Source organism: Pseudorasbora parva, chromosome 24, assembly GCF_024679245.1.
Source record: "Pseudorasbora parva isolate DD20220531a chromosome 24, ASM2467924v1, whole genome shotgun sequence".
Lineage (NCBI taxonomy): Eukaryota > Metazoa > Chordata > Actinopteri > Cypriniformes > Gobionidae > Pseudorasbora > Pseudorasbora parva.
In genome coordinates, this window is record NC_090195.1 from 13,600,709 (window position 1) to 13,628,563 (window position 27,855).

The 27,855-nt window shown below is 37.8% G+C and overlaps 2 long non-coding RNA genes across 2 annotated transcripts in view; one reads left to right on the forward strand and one right to left on the reverse strand.

Annotated features, from left to right (window-relative positions):
* The window catches only part of LOC137063632 (uncharacterized), a 68,473-nt gene continuing 40,618 nt past the window's right edge, over window positions 1–27,855 (reverse strand). Inside the window, exon 3 of the long non-coding RNA XR_010901411.1 lies at window positions 1–229. This is a non-coding gene — a long non-coding RNA (uncharacterized lncRNA). The remainder of the gene's footprint in view (window positions 230–27,855) is intronic.
* Window positions 192–27,835, forward strand: LOC137063633 (uncharacterized). Its single transcript, XR_010901412.1, has 3 exons — window positions 192–272; window positions 3,629–3,728; window positions 27,586–27,835. It is a non-coding gene; the product is annotated as an uncharacterized lncRNA (long non-coding RNA).

A 27,855-nucleotide genomic window follows, 5' to 3' on the forward strand; every position in this document is an offset into this window, starting at 1 on the left:
TGAGTTTTTTGTATCTTTTTTTTCTTTTCATAAAATCAGCATATACACACAAAAACATCACATTCTTATGTTTATATTTAACATTCAATTTCCAAATTAATAGTAAGCTGGTCCTGCTATAACGCTTTCTTCTCTTCCAGGCGTTCCTCTGGATGTTTGAACATGGAGACCGAGATGTTGGCTGATGGGGTCTGGCTTGCAGTTGACTCTAGTTCATCTCAGAGGTGTTCTGTGGGATACAGGTCAACGAAAGAAAACCTTTAGACTTTACAGTAAGGTTCATTTTAAACATGAGTAAATGCATCATATGCTGACAATGAACAATATTCTTCCATTCAAAATGTTAGGGTTGCCAAGAGATGCTTACCAAGGCTGCATTTATTTGAGCAAAATACAGTGAAAACTGTTATATTTTAAAATATTATAATTTAAAATAACTCTTTTCTATTTGAATATACATATTTTAAAGAAATCTGTCAGCAGCCATTACTCCTTCAGTGTCAAATGATCCTTCAGAAATCATTCTAATATGCTGTTTGCTGCTCAAGAAACATTTCTTATTATCAACGTTGGAATCATTTGTTGGAATCTATTTTTGTGGAAACCATTTATCATGTTTTCAAGATTCTTTGAGTAATAGAAAGTTTAAAATTTGATAAAATAATTTTATCAAAGAAATTATTAATTTCTTTGATAAAAATAAAAGCAAAATGGTTGTTCATTGTTATCTTGTGTTACTTAAAGGAACACGGCGACTTTTTGGGACTTCAGCTTATTCAGCGTATCCCCCAGAGTTAGATAAGTCCATACATACCCTTTTCAAGGAACTCATGGGATGATATTATGCAGCACCTGAAAATAGTCCCCAGCAAGTTCTTTGTGCAAGCAGGTTGTCACGTTATGTTGACAGAAGTTAGCCTATTTTCAGGCACTGCGTAATATCATTGAGCCATATGAGTCTAGAAAATCACAACTTTTCATTTTCCTTCAGTCTTAGTACACGGTTTTAACTATACACATCACAACACGTAAATAGGAAAATGTTGGTGTTATTTTGTCACTTATTGAGCAGTATGCTAGATGGAGCCGTTTACCTCCAGTCTTTGTGCTAAGCTAGGCTAGCGGCGGGTGAGTCAGACACAGTTATGACATGCATGTGAGAGATGAGAATGTATGTATGGTTTTATATGGTGAATAAGCTGAAGTCCCAAAAAGTCGGCGTGTTCCTTTAATACATTAAATAATAGTAATTAATTGAACCTTATTATAAAGTGATTAAAGCATTTATTTGTGCATTCTCTTTCTGAAATAAGAAAAAAAGGCAGCCCATATTCTAATTTTTGTAATATGCATGCTGCATACTTGATTTTATTCAACTGTTAGTAATTAATGTAGATAAAATGGCCAAACCATATCTTTATAAGAAGGTGTCCATTTATTTTTGGTCATGTAGTTTGCAAAAGTGTTATGGATTCGTAATAGATATTGCAGCTCATCAATGATCAGCTTTGCAAGATTATCTTAAATATTAATCATAAATAATGACCAGATTTGTTTTTAGTGAATCTTCCATTTATGTGAACACTTGTCATCACGGACAGCAACATGTGCTTAACAGCTTGATGGTTATTAGACTTTTTTTGATGTTTTTTGTAACACACAGCTGTGGTTGTTAGAGATATCCTACATGCGACTGATGGAGTCAGAATTAGATCCTTTAATTTGGTAATGTAGAGCAACCAACATCTGGAAGTTTTATTTCACTGTGATTTCAGACTCTGAGGCCGTGAGAATGGATTTCATTCAGCCGCAAATCGGACAGATGCGATAACATTAGGTTAAACGAAATGTGTGTTAATTTTTGAAGACTGGCCTTTCCAAAGCAATTTAGATTTTCTGTGTTTGTTGATATTCTTTTAAATGTGACAACTCTGACATATGTTTCCACCACAGATGGATGAATGTGTTTTTTTTTTCTTGCTCCCCCGAAATGGTTTCATTCAGACAGGTGCTTCCTGTTCTACCCTGACATGAAATTAAACACAAGTCCAGATGGGCTGCCTGTAGACCGTCCATAACCGCCGCACTGGGCATTTAATCAAAGCGAAGAAAAGGAGACGGCAGTAAACCGCTTGCTCATGAAAGAGAAATATGTGTCGCGCTAGTATGAGCCCACGTTTGGAAAGTCAACTTTCTCTGAACCCTACATGCTTTTGCTTGGAGTTTGACACCAGACAATAGACAGAACTATCTGTGTGTTTGTCACTAATATGTGAATGTGCGTGCGGCGTTTGTCTGTGTGAATGTAAATGCTAGACTCTATATCTTGGGTCGGTCAGTTTATAGTTATTAATATAGTATGTGCGTACATTCTAGAAGATCGACTTTAACAGTTTTAAATATATGTAATTAAACACACACACACACACACACACACACACACACACACACACACACACACACACACACACACACACACACACACACACACACGTATTTGCAACACGGAACAAATATTACTCAAAAGTACAGTAAAATATTATTACAATACATTTTTTTTGCTGTAATACGTTTTAAAATGTAATTTATTGACGTTGAAAACAGTTTTAGCTGCTTATTTTTTTGTTTTTTGGGGGGAAATCGTGATATACTGCCATTCAAAAGATAGCGTTTAGTAGATTTAAAGGGGAAAAATAATAATTAATACTTTTATTTAGAAAAGGCACATTAAATTGATCAAAAAAGACAGTAAAGACATTTATGAAATGAATACATTCTAAGTTATTAAATAAAAAATATATTTATAATAAATGTTGTCCTTTTAAACTTTCTATTCATCAAAGAATCATGAAAACTATTTTTTAGCTTCACAACTGTTTTACATTAAAAATAATAAGAACTGTTTGTTTAGTTCCAAATCAACACATTACAATGATTTCTGAAAGATCATCTGACACTGAAGGAGCAATTAGTTCTGAAAATTCAGCTTTGATCACGGGAATAAATTATATTTTACTACTTCACAGTATTACTGTTTTTACTGTATTTTTGATCAAATAAATGTATCCTTGGTGATATTGAGACTACTTTCAAAAACATTAAAAAGCCTTAATGCCTCCAAACTTTTGAACGGCGATATATATATATAAACAATGTTTGTTCCACGTTCACTGTAAATAAATTGTTGGTAAGTAAGTTACCTGGTTGCCTTAAAAAAATTTACTCATTGAAATAAGAAATTTGAGTTGATACAACAAAGGATATTGGTTACATACATAGAAACTCAAAATATAATGTTATCGGAACCAGATTATCTAAGTTGATTTGACAAATGATAAAAGGTTGAAAATGATTCTTTTGCAGTGTTGCAAGTTTGATATCAATTGTTGACAATCACTCTTAAAGGGAAAGCACAGGTTGAAATTAAATATTCTAATATATCAGCCAACCAAAATACTGAATGATAACCAATATGGTGCACGTTGTGCATCCCTGAATTTCTCTTGTGGTCTCAGATGTTTAGATCCCACATATAAAAAATAGTTGACACAAAACTGTCTTTGATTAAAGCACACGAGTGTATGTTTGTATTTGATGAACCAATCTTTTTCATGTCATGTTCTTTCAGAGTAAATTCAGCCTTTGATGTGACTGTTTTGTGCTGGGTTGGCGTAACGGAGGCCTTCAGGTTTCCTTGAACATCCAGTAGGATAATAAAGCTCCAAAAGGTCAGCCATGATTGATGCTTTGTTTGCCTCTGTCATTTTCGATTACTGGACTTTGATGCTCTCAAATGAAATTGTCATATTCAGTGATATATACAATTTTCTGCTTGAATGACATTTGCCCTGTTTGTTTGTGAACTGTGTAAAATGTAACCATTAACGACCTGTTCCCTGCGCTGATATATTTCTTTGTACTAGTCATTAGTGATCATTTATAAGAATTATCAATGCGTTAAACGCTTCATAGTCTAGAGTAACTGTCTTCTGACGGCTTGTCATTCATTTAAAAATAAAAAAAGATGCTTTCTGTGTCACACATGCCAAAGAAACGAGCTTGTTTTCTTCTGTGCCGATGAATTGGGGTCGGAAATAAAGCACAGGGCCGTTTTGAGTTTGTTTTGTGTGTTTAAGCATGTGCGGTATCATTCATTTGAGAGCGAGCGTAGAAAACCCAAGCACGGCGCAAATGCGAAGGTATTAGTCAGCCGCTTGCTTTGCTTTATGAGAGCAACTGAGGGATATATAGCTCACCATGACTCTATTAAAAAAAGAGACCTGTGCCATTTGTGAAAATAGAGGTCATATACGCTAAGGTCGTGTGATACCAGTAAAATCAAACTTTTTTAATAACCAGCTATAGATCATTTCCCTCCCTTATGTGAATCTTAAACCGTAAGGTCAGTTTAGCAATGCATTAAAAAAAACAGGCAAACGGCTTCAATAAATGCTATATCAGATTTTGGGTGCACGTACAGTATTATCTTGAAGATTTCTAATCGGAATGACTGAGTGATCGGGATGAAGTGTTATATTTCTCCCTAAGTTTTTTGCTAACATATATTCTTTCTTTATGTCACATATCACCCCCCCACCCTCTCGCTTTCTCTCTCTCTTAAAGATGTGCAAGCGGTTGCTCTCCCTCCCAGCGCCTTGGGCTAGTATTTTTAGTCCTCATTTGTTTGAGGGGTTTTTAATCTGAGGACATTGAAAAGTTGTGCCCTCTGTGAAGTCGTCAATCATGCCAGGAAGAGAAGTGTGGGTTTGTGTGATTTGTTATCTGTTATTTCCCTCGCTGTGGAGAGAGTGTGTCTCAGTGCCATGCCTGTCCTTAAGGCCATCACTTACAGAGGACCACTGTCTGTCAAAAAGCACCCGCAACTTTAAGGGCTGCCTTTGTTGGCTCGGACAAATGAGGGTGACCTTTAGCAATAAAATAGACACCCACCGAGAGGAATGAAACAGCAGTTTAAATTAAGAGCGCCAAGCGGTCATTTCAAACGCTTCCTGTTGAACCTGCGCGCGGGGCGAAAGGAAAAAGAGTTTGAAGTTTTGAAGTTGATCTTAATTATACAACACAATGTGGCTGGCGGCCGTCAATAATGAAATCTACCTGGTCAGATATATTGACGAATGAGAGGAATAAAACTTAATGTGTCCTGAGGCGCTCCAGAGAGCTATCAATTATGAATGCTATCGACAGGGCACATAGCAAAGAAGAAATGGAATTATTGCACTTAAAGGCCAGGATGAGTCCGTTCTTCTTTTTTTTTGTCTCCCTACAATGAGTTACAAAAGGCTTCAAAAATCATTTATGAATATTCTAGAAGGGCACGCGGATGAGATAAGAAGTGAGTAGGAGCTTTGATTCTCGCCTCAGATTAATAGCAACTTCAAAAAGGTTGCAGAGAGTGGCGTGGCGTGATGCTTATCGATTGTGGCCGTGTTGACAATATTTTGGTGGATTTCAAAGGCACGGTCCCTGGACTCGTTGCCAATGCTGTTTGGGGTCAGGCCAAGCAGGGCTCACCAGATTTGTCTGGGATTTTTACCAGTTTTGTGGAAGATATACATTAGTATGCATACTGTTAGCAGAATTACAAATGTGTTTTCTCTAACTATTTCAATCTTTAATTAGTATATTGTGCATTTTTGAAGAGTATATAGTATGTGTCCTCCAAACTAATATTAGAAAACTGTCTTATATTTTTAGCATTTGGGTAAATAAGTAATCATGCATTGTAAAATATTTCAACCAATAAATAAATAAATAATGAATTGCTTTTGTTTTAAATAATAAATTCATACAATTAGGTTAAAGTTAAGTGACATCCTGCAGTAATGAGTTCATTTGCACTTTTTGTTTTTCACTGCAATGAATAATTGATGCAGAATGAATTCTAATCAGTATAAATGACTATAATAAAGGTACTTTTACAGTGCTATAAAACCGCACAGACATATTCAGGCAAGTGTTAACTGTTATGATGGTGGATTTTTAGCTGAAAGGTTAAACTGGGTTCTCAGGACAAGATCATATTCCCATAACTAGGTTGGGGCAAGTTCTCACATGTTTTTAAATGTTATAAATGTATTAATTACAATATTTGTATTTTTTCTCCGTTATTTGGTTTCGTATGAGATGTTGTTAGGAGACTTTAAGGTATGTGCTTATGCAGAAATCAGCTTTCATAAGGAAACCTAGAATGAGAAATATTCAATGAAAAAGTGTGACAACTAGCCCCAGTTTCCTGTGGTCAAATAATATTTTTAAAAACATATAGTCGTATTGTTTAAACTGACTTTAAGTAATGTGAACGGTTTTCTATTTAAAGATTACGTTTCTAAGTGTAGTGTAATCCATTTATTCTTCCTTTGTGTGAGTACACCTCTGTAATTAAAGCCTCAGCGATGTTTACTGGTTGGCCAGCGATTAAGTTGAGCTTGAATGCTAGGACAATCTAGTGGAACAAATAAAGGGCTATTTATTGCCGCCTCTGTTTCTGCTTAACGGAGTGGAGGTAACAGCCTCGCAGGTCTCTGGTATGGACCCCAGAAAGCTTCTACCCCCGTCTACCTCTACTTCTCTTCACTTTCTCCCTTTCCTTTTTACAGATACAAGATGAATTATTGAAAGCTTTAAGGTTTCGGAAATCCTCTGAATTTCAAGCACCTTTTCCATCTTTGTCAACTTCAGAGGCCCTTACCGGAGCAAGCTTGAATCTTTGTGTAACCTAACACTTTATTCTGCTGATGTATGTGTGTGTGTGGATGTGTTAGTCAACCAGTAAAGCTCCACATTTTAAAAGCGCTAATGAAAGTGCTTTTATTTGAACTTTATATATTTGAACTTCAATTTACAAATTAACATATTAATACAGCAGCACGGCTGCATCAGTTTGTGTCAAATCTAATGATACTGTTTTCCGGCATTGCTTGAGAATGAAGCGCTTCTTGTTCATCAATGGAAGCAAAAACATCTGACCTTTAGTGAATTCATGTCACAATTTGCTTGCATGATTAGTGACCTAGAAATGCTGCATGTCTTTCAAAGTCGTTTGTTTGAAACTTTCTGCTACCAGGTTTAAATTAGATCTTGAATCCCAGATCTCCAATGCGGTCTCAAATTTTTGGACCCCGCTGTATGTGCAGCTGTGGCACTGAGGTCTGAGAGAAATATCGTTTTAGTTGTGATGTGAAATGACGAATGTTCTGTTGGGATTCGGCACATTGCGCCCAGCCAGAGAGTGAAGGTTTTAGAGGTGTGCTATGACGGCAGATTGGATGATACTACTTGGCACTGTAGAATATTTAAAGCAGAGAGCCTCAGCATGTGTGAGAATGCTTTACTCATCTGTAAGGCTCCATGCTCCCTGACTCTGCTCAGCACGTCTGCACGTGCTCAAATAATTGAAAAATCATGTATGGGGTGAGAGATATGTGCAGCACAGAGCTGAAGAAATATCATCAGTCTCTCAATCTCTCTTTTTTTATTTCTATCGCTTTTACCCCCTCCCCCCACCTTGCCGCAAAGTCCTTTGTCTGCTCCGGCCTCAAGTGCACGAGTCTGGACGGATGGTAATCAGAGACGGAGTGGGTTAAAGGTTGAGTTTAATATAGCAAAATTAATTTACTTGATTCTTGGAGTCAGATTATAAATCTTACTTATGGTGAACTCCGCCCTTCTTTATCAGAGCCCGAGCTCATTTATCTATCCAATAAAACTGGCCACATGTGTAATAGTTCCCCCTCCGAATTTAATTTTCCATGCGTGTTAATTGCGAAGAATGGTCCGAGCCGGGTCACTCAAAAAACAAATCAATAGCTCCAAAAGATATATTCAAATGTGACCCAGAAAAGCATTTTCCCATTTTGCCTATTGATTTTGTATGTTGCTTTTTCTCGTGTGAGATTATTTCGTGTAAAAAGGGTAGAGCGGAACATGTCCGCTTGTAGCTCACTGAACGCAAGGCCATATAAGGATTAATGCGGAATACTCTTTAGAAAGCATTTGTGTGATTCCATTTTCTTTTCTGCAGTTCACAGAGGGGTCACTGTTTGTCTTAATCTTAAACTAAATTTGTTTTAATGCACTCTTATTGTGTGCATGATCATGGGCACTTGCCAGATAATCTCTTTTGGTGTCATGTGCAAATATCATCAGTAAAAATTCCATTCTTTGCTTGGAAAAGAAACTCACTTATTCTCAAAGAATGAATTGCACCCTTTTATTGTGGGTTTTATTTTTACGCACTACTTTGTTTTAGTAGCTGATTCACTGAAGTAAGGATTGGTGCATCTGGATATACACTGTGCAAAAAATGGATTTAAAGGTCCCATGGCATGGATTTTAAAAAAACCTCAAGTTTCCTGAGGTGTAATTATATTGTTAGTATGGTTTTTACATGAACAAATGTCATAATTTAGAAATAAAAGGCATTTTTTTCTATATTGATATTAACCCTCTGGCTGGAATGCTCTGTTTTAAGGGGCGTGTCTGCTGTGAGTCTTCAGTGAAAAAACACCCACTGTCGTGATTGGCTGACATCTTTGCATTTTAAATGAGATTACGTGCGGAAGGGGCGTGGTTTAGTGAGGCGCAAGCAGCAGCACTCACTGCCAGTCGAGAGAGGCGGAGCTTGGGAAAGATTGCTGAAGTGTTATTGTTCCGAGTTGTTAATTAAGAGCGCAAGTTTATTTTGTTTGTATCTGAGAGCTCTGAATAAACACGAGTGAACTTTGAAACGTTATTTCTCTAACAAAATGCTTTCACCACAGCTAACAGCAAACACACAACATGAATACAGTAAGAGCTTCTGTTGAGCATAATTACTAGAGCAGCATGATTCAAACGGCAGTTTGGGCAAGTGTGCACTGCAGATATACTTGTGATTGACAGATCCGAACATTATAAAGAGTGTTCTTTGATCGCTCCCTGTAATTTAATCATTTAAATAACAGATTTGTTTCATGCTACTAACAGAAACGACGTGATTAGTAAAGTAAAGCCTTTGATTAGTAAAGTAAAGTTTACTATTTTCATATAAAGCCTGTGCTGACATTGTGACTGATAAACTGAATCCATTCTCTACTAATTCTCTGGGCGGGCAAAGCAGAGGAAGGGGCGGTAACCTTTCCTGGTATGACGTCATAACAGGAGAATTCAAGATCTGCTCGTCTGAGCTCCTACTTTGTCAAAGGCAGAGAAAGACAGCCAGAACTCGGTTTACAACGATCAAAATTTCTAGCCATTTGGGGACAATATTCAGGCTAGAGGAACTCAATGTTGAAAAACCTCATAAAATAAAAATGTCATGCCATGGGACCTTTAAATAGGAAAATGTCTAAGAGTCTTGGATTGTTATTTTAGTGATTATAACAAACCTGATTCCAAAAAAGTTGGGACACTGTACAAATTGTGGATACAAACAAAATGCATTAGTGTGGAAGTTTCAAATGTAAATATTTTATTCACAATACAACATATATGACATATCAAATGTTTCAACTGAAAAATATATATTTTAATTGGAAAATAAGTTTTAAATTTCATGGCATTAACGCATCTCAAAGTTGGGACAAGGCCATGTTTACCCCTGTGTGGCATCCCATCTTCTTTTTATAACATTCTGCAAACGTCTGGGGACTGAGGAGACAAGTTGCTCAAGTTTAGGAATAGGAATGTTGTCCCATTCTTGTCTAATACAGGCTTCTAGTTGCTCAACTGTCTTAGGTCTTTGTCGAATCTTCCTCTTTATGATTCGGCAAATATTTTTTATGGGTGAAAGATCTGGACTGCAGACTGGACATTTCCGTACCCGGATCCTTCTTCTATGCAGCCCTAATGTTGTAATTGATGCAGTATGTTGTCTGGCATTGTCATGTAGGACAATGCAAGGTCTTCCCTGAAAGAGACAACGTCTGGATGGGAGCATATGTTATTCTAGAATTTGGATATACATTTCAGAATTGATGGCCCAGAGAAAACGCCTGCGCTTCTGGGTCATGTTTTGATATGGCTTCTTTTTTGACCTATATAGTTTTAGCCGGCAACGGCGAATGGCACGGTGGATTGTGTTCACCGACAATGTTTTCTGGAAGTATTCCTGAGTCCATGTTGTGATTTCCATTACAGTAGCATTCCTGTGTGTGACGCAGTCCCGTCTAAGGGCCTGGACTTGGGCATCAAGTAGTTTTCCAACCTTCACCCTTATGCACAGAGATTGTTCCAGATTCTCTGAATCTTTGGATGATATTATGCACTGTAGATGATGATAACTTCAAACTCTTTGCAATTTTTCTCTGAGAAACTCCTTTCTGATATTGCTCCACTATTTTTCGCCACAACATTGGGAGAATTGGTGATCCTCTGCCCATCCTGACTTCTGAGAGACACTGCCACTCTGAGAGGCTCGTTTTATACCAAACCATGTTACTAATTGACCAAATAATTTGCAAATTGGTCCTCCAGCTGTTCCTTATATGCACATTTTACTTTTCCAGCCTCTTATTGCTACCTGTCCCAAATTTTTTGGAATGTGTAGCTCTAATGAAATCCAAAATGAGCCAATATTTGGCATGACATTTCAACACTTTCAACATTTTATGTTATCTATATTCTATTGTGAATAAAGTATAAGTTTATGAGATTTATAAATTATTGCATTTCTTTTTTATTTACAATTTGTACAGTGTCCCAACTTTTTTGGAATCGGGTTTATATGTTTCTAGCATGATATATGTTTAGCAATAGTTCTTCATTCCTTAATTGATGGAGTGTGACAATTTCCATCAGTAGGTGCATCAAGTCTTGAATTGACAATTCACAAGTCAAGCACTCTGTAAAGTTTACTCCAGCACATCCCAAAGACTTTCAATAAATTGAATGCCTGTGTTTGGTGGGGAAAGAGTTAAGCATTTGCCTATTTTATTCCAACATTTTTTTTTTTTTTTTTTGTAGCCGAGCAGTGAATTTGTGTTCAATGCTGCATCCATTGCATACAATTCTGCATCCATTGCTTACACAACTCTCTGGTGTATTTGATTCTGATTAGTCAGTCATGACAATTAGTGTTCAAAAATGCCCTAATATTCACACATTTTTGCCCAGGGCAGCACTGTATGTCAAGACCGCTCATCTTTGCACACTGCAGACTCGCTCTATCTTGTTTTATACGCAACTGCCATCATCAATTGTGGTGAATATCCTAAGACGACTTTTGTATTAATAGCACTGTAATATATTTGTCTTTTTTTGGCTAGGCCAATTGTTTGTTGAATTAGAAAATGTGTTCCTTAGTGGAAGCTTTGAGATAATATAATTTACAGGAAAGATTCTAAAATGAATTTAAACTCAAATCAATATTTCTTGTCTCTTTATTTGGTGAGTGGCCATGATCCATATGTTGGATCATTTACAATCAGCTGGTCATTATCTCGAAATATTAATATTATAAGTTGTGTTTGCATTGAAAATAAAGAAAAATACTTTACTTTGGCTGAAAGTTATATCATCATTAACTCGCCCCCAAATTTCGGTCTTCTGCTGAACACAAAAGAAGATATTTTGAAGAATATGGGTCAGCAAACAAGTGGTCGTCCCCATAGACTTTCATAGTATGGACAAAAATAATACCAGGCCTATGGAAGTCAATGGGGCCCATCAAATGTATGGGTACCGACATTCTAAAAAATATCATCCTTTGTGTTGAGCAGAAGAAATAAATCCATACAGGTTTCATACAGAACAACTTGAAGGTGAATAAATGATGACCGAACTTGAATTTTGGAGTGAAATATCCCTTCGACTGGTTTTGATAAAAGATTTCTCTCTGATTTTACATGTCTTGATTAGAATCTCACCTACTAATACATTTGATGGATTAAAACTACAAGCAGTCAGCAGTTGCCTTTTTGTGCATTTTGGTGGTAGTGGTTTTAGCGTAACTAAAGAGCTGTTTCTAAGCCTGTAGTGGCATTAAGGAGCGTGATTATCCATGTTGGGGAATACCAGCATGCACTGCAAGGTGACCCACCTGGGTGCACCGGACCTGACAACCTGGCTAAATTCTGCTGATGCATCCGGCGAGAAAAGCTTGTCTCGCGCAAAGCTCATTTGGCCATAGTGATAAGAGTGAAAGGGTTCAGGTTGGATAGATTCCTTTTTCAGAATCAGATTCCTCTGCTTTGCCTGCATTGTCATTGCTAATGCTTGTTAAATAACTTGTTAAATGCTTGGTTAAGTAATAAAATGTGTTTGGTTTGCTTACCTTACAGCTAATGACATTAACCTCACACACATGAGGGTCGGCATAGCTCTCAAACGCAAAATAGACTGAGGGATTCTGAATACCTGAGCTACGGAGAGAATATGACTTCATGTTTCTTATAAAAAGGGAGGAGAAGAATCTCCCAGCCCAAAGCCTCTTGTGTATGTAGGATTACCATGATGGATAAGGTGATTACTGTATGGTTTGCCAGTTTCTTCCAGGCAGAGCCTGTGCGTAGACTAGAATAGGATTTCCTCATTCAAATTGTTGTCAGAAGTTCTCGCCTCTAACCTTGAACTCTGTGGAAGTTTGGAACATCTATCAGATTCACCCTCCAAAATGAGATTTCTACCGTCTCGTTAATTTCACGTGCAAGCGTGGCCTTTCTTTCAGACCTGTGGGCCACTTAGGGAGGGCCCTGTTATTCATTCCTTTTGAGTTAATTCATCTCGGCCTCCCTTTATGTACTTTTGCTATCGATAATTTCCCTGTCTTATTAAAGCTGCAAACAGAAAGTCAGCCATCCATGTCCATGTTTAGCCTCCCCAGATAAAGGGAAGAGTCCATCTGGATGCTTGTGAATATACATGGACTGCTTCCATCCGGGCAGACCGAGGATGGCCGTGTATATTTGACTCCTTTCAATTGCAAATTGCGAGTGTATTCCTCCAGTGAGGTGCGTCACCTTGAAGAATGACTCCTGCCCCTCTGGGACGGTGCCAAACAAGTCCTTCATTCAGAATGATAATCAGCCATAGCTTAAGAAATATCTCGCCCCTGCCTTTTAATGGTCTCCGCTGATTAGGTTTAAAATGAAGGATCATTTTGCCCATTTAGGTCGAGGCAGAATTGGACGCTCTATTCAGTAGGCAAGCGAGAGGACAAATAAATGTGCTTTTCTGTTGTTCTTCATTTTTATTTTTAATTCTGTGCCAAAAATGACTTAATTAGAAGATTAACTGTGATGTTGTTGAAAATTACATCATTCAGTTTTCAAGGTTAAATAAGAGGTTACAAGGTTAAATAAAAAAAAATTTCTTCAATTTTCGGAGTACTTGTTGACCGTTAATATTGATTTCCATTCATAGCAGGAGCATTGTTTTTGTGTAAATCTGTATTTGCCATTGGATTTCGTTTGGTGTGTGTATGCGTATGTGTGTTGCAGAGCATTTCTCTGGGTGACAGATTGAAGAAGAGCACTGTGGGTTGAATGATGGGGGGAACATGACGACGGCGAGCGTTTGCTGGATTCTCATTCGCGGACAGCCGCAACTGAGAAAATGAGGGCTGCAGCAGCAGCATTGCAGCAATATGAATGATACATTACATGATTGTCTTGGACTGAACCCCGAGAAGCATGCAGACTGCAGATGCCGACTTCCTCCTGTGGTGTCATTCTCCATTTTCAATCTCTGTGTCCGCCGCCCTCCGCCTTACTCTGGCGCTGTTCGAATCAAATATAGAATGGTAGCAAAGAATATTTACTAATTCTCATGCTCGGATGGGGTGGAAGTGGTGTTGAGGTTCATTTCCATTAGATTGAAGAAAGACGACTGAAGAAATTAACGTTGTTATTCATCTTGCCAAACATTGTGTGCTTAAAATATCTCAAAATAATTGTATCTGGATAAAATATGGAGAAAGGTCACTTCACAATGACAGATTATTTTAGTCACAATGTACATTATAGGCAAGGAAGCACACCAAATCAGAACTGTATCTGAAAACATAACTGAGAGTCAGACTATTTTACAGTTGAAACCTTATAAAGTCGCCAATCAGTAACAGTTTTATTTACTTATCAATGGTAAATATTACTTGTACTTCATGTTTGCTTAATATCTGTTTCCACAAATTCACTCTTGGTTGGAAGAGTTATGAACACACAAGTGCAGGAAAAAAAAACAACATTGTCAGGAATGGAAGCAGGCCTGTGTTTGATATGCATTTCAAAGGTCTAAAAAGGCCAAAAGTGAAAACCCTTCACCCCCACACCCTTCACCCCCACGGTTAATTATTGAGGAGATGTCGAAAGGATACATGAGTGAGGAGCATTCAAGCTTTCATCACTGTAACCTTTCATTGTCGTCTTCTCCTCTCGCATCGCCTTGCCACCGTGGCTAATAAAAAGCCTGGCCAGTGTTCTGAAAGCCAGAGCTGTAATGAATAGGCCTGATTAGAGAGCCTAACCATCCTTAACTTTACATACATTTTCAGTCAGTGTCAAATAGTGGTGTTGATTGGAAAAAAAGCTGAAAATATTCCTTGCCTTAATTTTTTTATAGCCAAACCATAAATGTGCAGCCTTTTGCGTTTGGGTGAGTGGAAAACCTTTTATCTCAGACGTCGCCTTTTGATATTTTATCCGAGATTTCTTTTAGGGCAGCAAATACACACAATTAAACATAATTGTAAGGAACCATTAACAAAATATGTACCTGAATGCCTTTGAGCAAATATAATGGTGAATGTATGTTTGAAAATGTGAATACTGGTCTTGAGCTTCTTAATTGATACAGCAACAGCAGTACAGCATGCAGAAGTCAGCCTGGAAGCGGAGGATTCCTTTGGGAATTCCTTTCCTCTTGCTGATATGAAAGTATATTGTATTATACTAGCTCCCCCCAATTGCCAGAGTTCATTGAAATTAAAAAAATGTGTTAATACGATGAGCATTTTTGAGAATCGACAACCTTTATTAATATTATTAAAACATTTTATAAGCATATTGGTAATTGTGTGTGTTTAATTTGTGATGACGCAGTGAAACATGCCAAATTGTGCTATCACATTTTTTATGTGGTTCAGATACAATAATATTTTGAGTTTCTATTTATTAAATCGATTTCCTTCATTGTACTCAAATTTTTACTTTCAATAAACTCAAAATTTTAAGGCAAACAAGTTACTTACTTTAAGTTAAACCAACAATTTTTTTACAGTGTATGTTCATGTTAGATGTCTAATTTTTTGGGGCATTAAGTGTAAACTAAAAATTCGGAAAAATGTCCAAATTGCGAGATTCGGAATGCTGAGGGAATAAAGTGTGAATTACGAGATGTACACTCAAGAATCAAAGCAAAAAGTGTCACAGTTGTGTTTTGGCAAAAATAAGCTTCCATATGCTGAATATTAAATATCCCCCGAAAGATAAACAATAGAAAATAGAAGCAGGGCGGTTTTTCTCATTTAGAAGGCTCGCAAATATCCTACCAGTTCACTAGGAGGATTTTGTTGTTGTAACCCGCATCCACCCCCCCCCCCCCTTTTTTTTTTGCGTGTGCTTGAAACCAATCCCACCCTCCTCTCTGCGGCCCCCAAGCCCACCACATCATGCTAAAAAGAATGACTGCCACAGACTGATGACTTTCAATATGCCTGCGTCTCCCGCACTAGTGAGTGGGGGCAGGGAGGGTCAGCGGTAATTCATAACTGCTTTAAAATTGTGTGGAGCACTGGCAGCAGCTGTCAGGGTGGCTGTGTAGAGGGTCTGAGTATGTAAATGTGGAGATAGGGAGTTCTCCTCCACAGGCCTCCTTCATCCCGCATCAATCAGGGCTCCTGAATACATCAGGGGTATTTTCATTATACCCTGTTATTTACTACATCAGGACAAATTACCCTGGCAGACCAGGCTGCCTTTTTCTGGGCAGCCCGATGCGGCCAACTGGGCTTTGGCTCTGGAATCTTATTGCAAACATTACGGGATAAATCTCGCGATTGAGCACATCAATCTCACTGCGCAGTGGACGGCGGCTGCCAGCACAGCTGAGATTGTTGTCCACGACTTTTCAACATTTTTTTAAATATAGGAGCTTGTTCTCTCACTTTTCTCTTGTGCTTTTCCTCATCTTCCCCTTTTTTTCTTTTCCAGAGGACATTTCCCATCCCGGTCTTGCAGTTTAATTGGGATAGAAAATAGATCTCATCCCTGTCGTAGTGACAAGGGCTTTTACATGTGGGGAGTTATGAGACTCAATCCAAACCTCCGTCCTGCCTTAACCAATGCTAGTTTCTATGCTAATGTTCCCTCCATCACGATAGATTAGGCAAACACAAACATGAAATAAGGGTGGCTTTGAAAGTGGATGGCTTTCTCATTCATTTGTAAGGTGTATGTGGTGAGATCAAGTGCACCTGCTCTTTTTTTCAGTAAGGGCTCATTCGTTCATCTTTCTTAAACCCCTTCGCCTTTAATAAGAAGCTCAGTCACTCCCCTGTCATACTCTCAAAGACAACTGCCTATCTCCATCTTCATCTGAGTCTAATCCAGCCCCCAGTTTGGTGCAGATAATACAATATTTGTAATTAAATGCGACTGCATTTGCTATCATGTCATTTATTTTTAATGAACAGTTTTCATCGTTACTGTTATTGGGATGCTCAATTTCAGTGGTTGTTTCAGAAGATTAGTTTGTTTAGGATCTGTAAATAAGCCATGTGGGCTTTGTAATCTCAAAAAGCATACTTTAACATTTAAATATTGTTGTTTTATGACCTCTACTAATCTTTTGATTAACAGAATGTTAACTTCATCAAATTTTGCCTTACTGTTGCTATTTGCTTTATAGATTTTAGATGTATTTTTCTATGATGTGCTTTTGCGGGGTAATTATTACTATATTGGATAAGTCATGTTTCTGAATAGTCTGTGGCTGCTTTAAGATTACGATTCGGGTCGTTAAGATTATTTATTTTTTCTATGCTTCTATGTTTTTATTTATGTTCACCAAGGCTGCATTTATTTGTTCAAAAATACAGTAAAAACAGTAACATTGAGAAATATTATTACAATTTAACATAATTGTTTTCTATTTTAATTCATTTTAAAATTGCATGTATTCCAGTGTTGACAAAGCTACATTTTCAAAATCCATGAATTCAGTCTTCAGTGTCACATGATCCTTAAGAAATCATAATATGCTGATTTGTGCTCAAGTAACATTTCTTATTATCAATGTTGAAGTTTTGCTGCTTATTTTTGTGGAAACTTAACTGATACATTTTTCTGGATTCTTTGATGAATAGAAAGTTTAAAAGAATTGCATACAGTATGTATGCATGTATATGTATATATATATATATATATATATATATATATATATATATATGTGTATATATATATATATATATATATATATATATATATATATGTGTGTATATATATATATATATATATATATATATATATATATATATATATATATATATATATATATATATATATATATATATATATATATATATATATATATATATATATATATATATATATATATATATAGTGTCGATTTTGATCAATTGAATGTATCCCTTTTACAAAAAATACAATTAAAGATTTGGTCAAGGAACATAGTAAAAGAATTTGAAAAAAGAAAAGGCAAAAAGTGTTATTATTACACTTGCATTGGACTATGAAAAGAGCACATTTGCTTAACAGATTTGCTGAATATATGTGGTTTTAAATGGTAATTAATTTATTTTTACTCTTCTTTAGTGGTGTACTAGTGCTGGTTTGTGGTGGACTACTGGTCTTGGAGGTCATGTTTCCAGTCTGCACACTCATTTACTAGTTCCTTCAATAATTCACATGGTGAGAAGCACTGAATAAACAGAAGATATGAAGTATGTACTGTCATGGATTTTCTGACATGCGCTCTTATACTCTGATAATGAGAGACTGCACCTCATAAAGCACCTATAGTGGTTTTCTTGGCTGTAATTTGGGGGCAAAATTGCCCTCAAAAGTTAACAAAATTTGAACAAACTTTCCTTTGGAAATATCTGATGTTATCAGTCGGTAGACAAATCATTGAAAAATCAAATATCAAATCAATATTTTATAATATTGAATTATTTTTTGAGGTTGTGTGAATAAAGTGCATGATGCTTATAAAATGAAAGTAAGATGGATCTAAAACGAAGCAACACTGGACCCCACTTACTTTCATTGTAAGGACAAAAAACCCACTGACATTTCTCATTTTTGAACAAACTATCGCTTTAAAATGAAAAATCTGCCAGTGCAGTAAGACAAAATGCATTTATATAAAATGTATGTGCTCACACATCACCTCCCTCAAAGCGTGCATGATCATGAGATATAAATATATACTTTTTTTCCTGCTGTGATTAGTGTCCAAACATCTGGCACTAATTGGCAGTAAATTATATCCCCAGTATGAAATGAAGGGCAGAGATCACAGAGTCGGCGAGGCAGGTGTCTGAGCGATCAGCAGATATCACCGTCTCCAACAGCCAAGAAAGGAGAGGGGGGAGAGCTCACTAAGACCCTCTCGGGGAAGGGTGGGGTGTGTGTGTGTGGGGGGGGGGTAGTAATGTCTAACGTGACATAATGAACACTGAAGATATGAGGAATACAGATGGTTGGAAAAATCAATACCAAATGCATTGGATTTACCACGGCGCAGCGCTCTGTCATTAAACGTAAAGATTTGCTTTGCTTTGCTGTATGAACAGTATTATTGTGTCCAGAATATTTCACAGTGTCCACGTCGGTACTAGTGCATGTTTTTCTTCAGAATTATAGCTCATAATCCCAATCACACCAAGCATGATAATAACTATATTAGCGCCCACACCAACAGACGATAGCGGTCTGTTCGTTCTAACTGTGTGCTGCAGTTTTGTCATCTGCCACTTTAAATGGTCAAGCCTTTTAAAGGCGGGTGGATTCTGATTGAATGTTTTAATCATTCATCAGCTGGAATTTTTCTTCTGAAAATGATTTCATTGGTATTCCAATGACACAATTCCTTTGTGCCATTGATGTTATAGTTGTGGTGTGGCCTTCCCTATTCTCATAGAATTATTGTAACTCATTGCAGTTAGTTATCCTTGGTATGAATGTTCCTTAAGGCTATGTTTTTATTTTACTTATTGTCTCCAAGTGTGTTATTGGTTTCCTCTTAGGCCTACCCTAATTCAAACGCAAGCAAAGTGTGTGTGAAATAACGCAAGAGTCTTCATCCCTCATGTCGGTTTGATTAAATCTGCCAGGTTTTGATGAATTGTGCCAAATTCATTAGCGTTGGGTGTGTGCGGTCCTGGGTCAGGGCCAGAAATGGCAACCAAGCGGGTGGAAGGGGCTCCCGAGAAAGAGTTCAGAGGTCGTCAGGAGAAACTTTGCTACTTCTTAACTTAATAAATCCTGACAACCTAATCATGGACCCGCCTTTGTGGGGTTAGCCTCCACAGATGGTGGAGCCGTTTAAAAAGATCTGGAGAGCCGGAGGATGAGAGGGAAGGTGCGATTGGAGCGTCTGGAGAGATCTCCAGGAAGAGAGAGGCCAGCGGGGAGCACCTTAGCAGGGGGGAGGGAAGGGTGACACGGGTGGAGACCACGGGGGAGTCTAAAGCACTTCCATCTCTTGCCATCTCCTGCAGCTTCTGATGGGAGAATATGATAAGGCCCCCGCCAGGATAATAGGCCCCGGCAAATGTCGAGGCCTGTGAAGAACACGAGGCCGGATCAAGTAGCTGAAGCTAACTTCAGGGAGAGAGCTGAAAGCCGGGAGCCGCGGCTCGCGGCTCGGCCGTGTAGGGGGCTCAGCGAAAGGGCGGGTGTGTGTATGTGACAAAGGCCATGGATGAAGGGGAGAGCCACCTACAAAGCCCAGGCTGTCTGGCAGGATTTGGGTGCCGCGTTGCTGGTAGAGATGATGCTCCCCTCTGATATCCTCGGGGAGATTATAGCAGGAGAGAGAAGATAAAAGAAATCTATAAACATGCAACTCCTCGTCTCAGCACCCGCGCAAGCTTCTGCCGAGAACGTCTTGGAAGTCTCTTCGGTATGACAGCTCGTGTCTCTTTTTCGTTCCACCTTTCCATCTTTCCACTGGCGGATCTTAATAATGGCCGCTCTGTGACACGGGTCCATGGCCTCTTCCGTTAGTGGCTCATTTGTTTCCCTCCTCCTCTGATGGCTCCGTTAAAATATCTTGTGGGAGTCTCGTTTCGTTTATAAGGTCTATTGATTCAACTCTTGCCACGATCTATTATGCTTTTGTCTTGCCTTAAGTGTCTCATCTGTACTATTCATGAACGGTCTACTATATATCAAACCCACGTTTGCTTTAGGACATAATAGATATGCTTCCATGTTTTTATTTATTTTCAATCTGTAATTTATGTTCTCGCAAGTCGGATCTGAAGAGATTAGAAAGTGCTGCTGTGTAAAAGACTACACCAAGCAGCGCGTGGCCTGACCAGACTATTAAAGTTTTCCAGGGTCTTGACCAAAAGAATGGATTTATGAGTGGTTTCTTAACATGTATTGAATGTTAGGTTTTACTGAAGGCAACACATCACCAAAATATATGTATGCGCAACCCTTAATAGGCCTCTAATGTGTTGAAGGAAATGTTTTCCATAGACTCCCTCAATGCACAGCCATGTATCATGTCAGTGCTATTCTTGAGGTGTCTGTGAAATGAAGATTTTTTGAAAATGATAGTGCCAAACAGGGATTCCTTTATTTAATTTACATTCCTATGAATCTGTAACCACCATTTTGCTGCAATTTATTTGGAATGTTGGTTGAGGTCAAGCCAGTGGAAAACAGCTTGATGGGTAATTGAGAATATTAATGTCGAAAGCAAATAGCTCCATTTGTACAATCCTATAATATGCAAACCAAAATGGTTTAGAAATATTACTAATAACACCATCCTGCTTCAGTTAAGCTAACATCCCTTTCTGTATTTTAATATTGATAATTAAAATGCATATGAGCTGACATTTTGTGAATTCTTGATAATATTCTCCTTTATAAGTTGCATTGGCTCTTTCATTGGCTCCAGGATGTTGTTGGTTCTGGGACAGTGGTTGGGGTATGGATGACCTCGCTCGAAGTGTTTTTGAAGGCAAGGCTGAAGTTTTGAAGGAAAAGCTGAAGTCAGGTATGATCAAGGTATTGATTGCCTTGAAGAATCACCTCAGTCAAAATTATTAATGAACTAGCAACCAAAATCATTAATGAGGACAAAATACTGTGGAATAAACAGCATACTACAACCCTCAGGCATTATTAATTGATCATGGGGTAGAAACTGAGAGAAAATGAAATGTTTGCATAGAAAAAAAAAATGAATGAATGCTTGCTTGCTTTAAAATCTGTTTATACACACACATACAGTCTGAAATTTGGTGTCAGTGCCGTGTCAGTGACTGCTGGAAATATAGCTTTGCCATCACAGTAAATTACATTTTAAAATAGATTATTACAGTTATTTCAAATTGTAATAAGATTTCACATTATTGCTATTTTTTATTGTACTGGTCAAATAAAAGAAGCCTTGATGAGCATAAGAGAATTTCAAAAACATGAAAAAATCCTACCGACCCCAAACTTATGTATGGGCAATGGTCAGTGATTAAAGATGGAATAAAAACAAAGTTTCCATTTTCATCATGAAAGTCTGTTACAGATGATGTTAAGGGACTCTATATGTCTATAGAAATCTAATATATCTGTATAGTGACCCTCTGGTTCTTCAGCGTGAGCTCCATGCAGAGATCACGGCCTTTAAGGTGCCTGTGCACTGTCAATCCAGCCTTCATTAGCCCTCTCTCAGAGCCTCGCCTTCTCTCTCTCTCTCCATCATCTTTGATCTCTTCATGCTCGCTCACTTCTGCATCTGATGGAAGGAATTAGAGATAGAGAGATTCTGACCATTCCACATGGACCTTGACACAGCAGAGCCAACTGGTGAGAGAAGAACAGAGCGAGAGAGATAGAGAAAGAACGAGAGAGAGCAAGTGAAATCACAGAGTGACTCTTTCCCTACGTGCCTTAACAGTGTTGGTCATAAGCTCAATGGGACATGCTTTAGACTCCCTATAGATGAGGCAGAAGGAGAGCGGGTCTTTGGGTCACAGACATAAAACTGCTGGTCTTCAGACAGGCGTTTATTTAGCAATTTTACCTCCTTGGACACTTTGGAAACTCTATTAAAATAAGTTATGTTTATTTAATTAGTCTATTAATGGTATGACTAGATTTAGTCATTTTTGTCCTTTTTCTGAATCAACAAATGGAATTTCTGCCATGTCTTAAACCGGCTATATGTAAGAATTTTTGCCAATGTGTGAACAGCTTGTAAACAAAACATAATAAGCAAGACCTACCCTGACTTCCTAGGTTGTCTTTGAAAGCCTGTAGACTGATTTTATTGTGAAGAATTTGGGACGTTTTTACCGGGAAAATCAAATGTTTGCGCATGCTTCCGAAAGCCTCTTCGAAAGACTTTTGGTCTTGACCATAGGGTGTCCCATTTTATGTCTCTGTAGCATGCTCTGCAGTCGATATGTCTCCTTGATGCACACTTTTTCGAGCCTACACAGATGCAACTTCCCGACAGTCCAAGTGGTGTTACCTCACGAAAGTGCGGACTCGTAGGAAGACCAACCATGAGTGTTTAGGGTGCCATTTGGGGCGGGCCATAATCTATAGTCTCAAATATACTGCATAATCAAACCATCATACCAGTGAAATTTCAATTACCTCATCTGTCAACATGCTGGTGAATTGCAGAGATGGTGGAGACTGTCAAATAGGAGACTGTAACAGGGCAGAGAAGAGATTGTTGAATAAAGTCGTTCATTATTAAAAAAGATTTGCGCACAAAAAGTATTCTCGTCACTTCAAAACAGTACGTTTGAACCACTGGAGTCACATTGACTATTTTAACGGCCTTTACAACCATTCTGGGCCTTGAATATAGTTGTTCTGTTGCTGTCTATGTGGGGGTCAGAAAGCTCTCGGATTTCATCAAAAAATCTTAATTTCTGTCCCGAAGATGAAAAGTTTGGAACGACATGAGGGTGTGTAATTAATGATAGAATTTTCATTTTTTGAAGGAACTAACCCTTTAACCATGGGTTTCTCACTGCTATCATTTTTATTGTGTGTTTATTTTGGTAATGAGAGGAATGCACGCAGCTAGGGCTGTCAACGAATATTCTAAATTTGAATATATATTCGAATAGTTTTAAAAAAATGAATTTCGAAGGTGAAAACTAATATTCAAATTAAAAAAATAAATAAAAAAAAAAGCGGAAAAAAGTCCCCCGCCACGGTAGTAGAGGTGTGGCTGTGCTTTGCGAGTGAGCGCGCGCCTGAGGGTTTCAATCACTGAATGAAGCCTGCTATATTTGGGACAAGAGTCGCGAGTCTGGCGACCTTAAATTGCTTGCACAAAACTCTTGATCAGCACTCAAAGTTTGTTCATTTAAAGGTCCCGTTCTTTGCGTGTTTTCGAAGCTTTGATTATGTTTACAGTGTGCAATATAACATGAGTTTATGTTTCGCGTGTAAAAAAACACAGTATTTTTCACACAATTGACTTATCTGTACAGCGCTGTTTCCTCCGTCCTAAAAACGGCCTGATGATTTCCTTGTTCTATGAAGTCCCTCCTTTAGAAACACGTAACGAGTTCTGATTGGGCCAGCACTTCCCGTGTTGTGATTGGACAGCAACTTAGCACACTTTGCCCGGAAAGGTCCCGCCTCTTACCATAACGGGGAGATGCAAGTGCTGAATGCGCGCTCTTCTCCACGTGGGAGAGCAACAAGACCACGCCCCCTATTTTGTGTGTTCTTGTGGTTTTTGAGCTTTATAATTTTACAGGTATTGTTTATGCTCTAACAGCAACATTACACACTAACTAAAGTTTGAAAGATGGAATCGCGAAGAACGGGACCTTTAAACCGTTATCTGCAGTGAGGGCGAGAGAGAGAGAGAGAGAGAGAGAGAGAGAGAGAGAGAGAGAGAGAGAGAGAGAGAGAGAGAGAGAGAGAGATGTGCGTCATTCACAAAATGCGCGCCCAGATGTTCGAATTCGTGTTTGTTTTAGAGGGAATATTCGATTGTTATTTTTGAGCAACTTTGACAGCCCTACACGCAGCACATATTAATCTAAACGCCAGCAGCGTGGATGGCATTGGGATGTTCGTTGACAGTATAATGTTGCAAAATAACTTTGCTGTGAGTATACCAGGGCTTTGAATTACACTCAGTCACTTTCAGGCAGACATTACTTTAAGTGTATTTTATGTTGTGATGGAAATTACTTCTTAAAATGTTTTGGAATAAAATGGCCAACTGCTAAGGCTTATTTTATGCAGCATTTTATGTACCTCTTTTACACAAATTTGCACAATTTCTGCATACTTGTTTGCAATTGCTGCTTGATTGGAAATGATACACAATAAAAAATATTCGGGTTGTAAATAATATTTACGTTTTTTATCTTTCCTATCTTTTTTATCTGTATCTCCTTGGAAAAGAAGTGCATTAACTTTTGAATGGAGAAAAAAAAAACATTGGTGGTGAAATAGTTTGTAATTGAAATGATAAAACAACTGTATTAATTTGTATAAAGCATTACATATTTATTATTTTACTATTTTTATGTTTGAAAGTATGATGTGTTTTAGAGACATATGACCATATTAATATCGGCCAATATGTTCATTTTTGATTTTATAGTTATCGTCAGAATAAGAACATTTGCCTGATATACCTGTTTAATCCCACCGGTCACAATTGTGACCGTACATTTTCCTTGCATATTTTAGTGTGGTATTAAAAAGCAACTATTATGAAGCAAATCTTCATTTATAATACACATTTAAGATGTCTATATGAGTTCTGGGCAGGTCTAACATTGTTGGTTAGTTTGGTCATGTGACTAAACACTTATTTCTTGGTACTGCCATCTTAACACAATGACAACATGAAAGCGCAGAAATAACAGGAACATTTTCTAAGTAACTATCTATCTATCTATCTATCTATCTATCTATCTATCTATCTATCTATCTATCTGTCTGTCTGTCTGTCTGTCTGTCTGTCTGTCTGTCTGTCTGTCTGTCTGTCTGTCTGTCTGTCTGTCTGTCTGTCCGTCCGTCCGTCCGTCCGTCCGTCCGTCCGTCCGTCCGTCCGTCCGTCCGTCCGTCCGTCCGTCCGTCCGTCTATACTTATGTCTGTCTATCTATACTTATGTCTGTCTATCTATACATACTTCTGTCTATCTGTCTATCTTTCTATACTTCTGTATGTCTGTCTGTCTGGCTGTCTGTCTATCTATACTTCTGTCAGTCTGTCTATCTGTCTATCTTTCTATACTTCTGTCTATCTGTCTGTCTATCTATACTTCTGTCTGTCTGTCTGTCTGTCTATCTATACTTCTGTCAGTCTGTCTATCTATACTTCTGTCTGTCTGTCTGTCTGTCTGTCTGTCTGTCTGTCTGTCTGTCTGTCTGTCTGTCTATCTATACTTCTGTCTGTCTGTCTGTCAGTCTGTCTATCTGTATACTTCTGTCTGTCTGTCTGTCTGTCTGTCTGTCTGTCTGTCTGTCTGTCTGTCTGTCTGTCTGTCTGTCTACTTCTGTCAGTCTGTCTATCTATACTTCTGTCTGTCTGTCTTTCTATCTATACTTCTGTCTGTCTGTCTATACTTCTGTCAGTCTGTCTATCTGTCTGTCTGTCTATACTTCTGTCTGTCTGTTTGTCTCTCTGTCTGTCTATCTATACTTCTATCTGTCTATCTATATCTATGAGATATATAAACTTCCCAATTTCCGATTTATCAATTAGTGCTTCTATGTTTAAAGTTGCTCTTCATAATTTTAAATATTTAGGAGTAATAACTACTTTTAAGTGCCTAGATCTTTCCAAGTTTTGTTGGTCACCTCTTCCCCTCTCTTTGGCCGGACACGCCAATTCAGTGAAGATGAACGTTACCTAGATTTTTGTATTTATTTCAATGGGTTGCCATTTTCATACCCAAATCCCTTTTTTTAAATTGAGTATCATGAACAATAGAAATAATTTTGAAGTAAATTCTAATCATATCTCATTCTTATATGTTGGATATGTTGTTGTAATTTTAAGTTTTAAACGTGTAAATAGGTCTAATTGAAGAATTTGTATGAATTCTGACTATGCTGTTTCCCACCGGTCACTATTGTGACCGAGTATAAAACCTAATATTTCACTAACTTAACCAACATAAAATCAAAGAAGGCATAAAGTTTGTGTGTTAGGGAGGTCTAAGGAGTAAATTGCATGTACTCAAATTGCAGGAATTTTTTTTGGATTGTTTCCATTGTGTATGATGTCGCCATGATGGTTTTGAATTGCTTGAAATATGATTGGAATGCCTTTAAAAAGTTACATTTGTGCAGTTCAAGTCTGCCATATAAAATTATAATGAGAGCATCATTATAATTGTGCGCTTGGGACATGAATTTAATGGTGAGACTTGTTTCTGTAATCCAGCCCTCAAAAATTATATACAAATTTGGATTTAGATTTATCGGACGATATATATCGGTTTTCGGCTTTCAAATATGAAGAATTATCAGTTAACTGTAAAATGTGTTGTATGAATGTAAGCAAAGAGTGCTTCAAAAACATGTCAATATTAACTGTGTAAAAGAAATGTACATCCTTTTAAAAAAAAATTCTTGTTTTTATTTTTGCACATTTAAAACTATGATGATATTTTTATGATGGATTTTATTTGTATATTGCTGGGACAAAAAAGAAAACCTATAGACCTTGAAAAGTAGCAAAAAAATAAATGATTCCATGATTGTTTGGATTTGATCTTCATACAAAACATTAAAAGTAATCTGTTTAATAAAAATCTATTTGTGTGACATAAAAGCAGTTGAAGAATCATGTAAGTGAATGGGAGTTGGAGGCGTTAGAACTACTTCCTCTTGTCCTTTTATTTATATACAAAAGAGCAAATCATTCAGTATTTGTATAGGGATGGAATTGCAGTATGACTGAAAAAGAGAGCTGAATATAATTCAAGAACGTGTGATGCTTTATTTTATGACCTTTCTCCAGCTTGCCTGTGACTGACGTGACCCTGTCATAGGATTCATAATGCATGCGATTCTATACATAGGAACGCCATAACATTACCATGGCCACTTTGCTTTCGCGTTAATACGGCACGTGGCTGTTTTTCTTGGTTTCCATGCCGGGCGCTCACAGTAATCAAAATGATTCAGCAAATAAATTTGGCAATCAAAACAGACGGGCAGAGAAGCACTCTGCCTTATTTTAATGCATATCAATTTGATGGCTAGGAATATAGAGGCGAGAATGGAGATGTTTATGCCGAATCTGCTATTTTCATCTGTGTGATTTTTGTCCTTGTGGTGCCAGTAATGGTTGTGTGTGTGTGTGTGTGTGTGTGTGTGTGTGTGTGTGTGTGTGTGTGTGTGTGTGTGTGTGTGTGTGTGTGTGTGTGTGTGTGTGGCATTCCCACAGGGGTACATGCTGCTGTCGACCCTTCACACTGAATCACACCCACATCTGAGGCTTAAACGCGCTCACAACTCGACTTTTCACCGTTCGACGCCGGCTCCAGACCATTTGCGGTATGATTTGCAGAGTTAATTTCGTTCTTCTTTTAAGATATAACACATAAACTACATGACAAATATCCAGACATCACATATCGAAGCAGCTGGGTAAGCAAAGCATCTCGGTATTTTGGTTAATATCCTCGGGAGATTGCTTAGATATTCCCCGATAAGG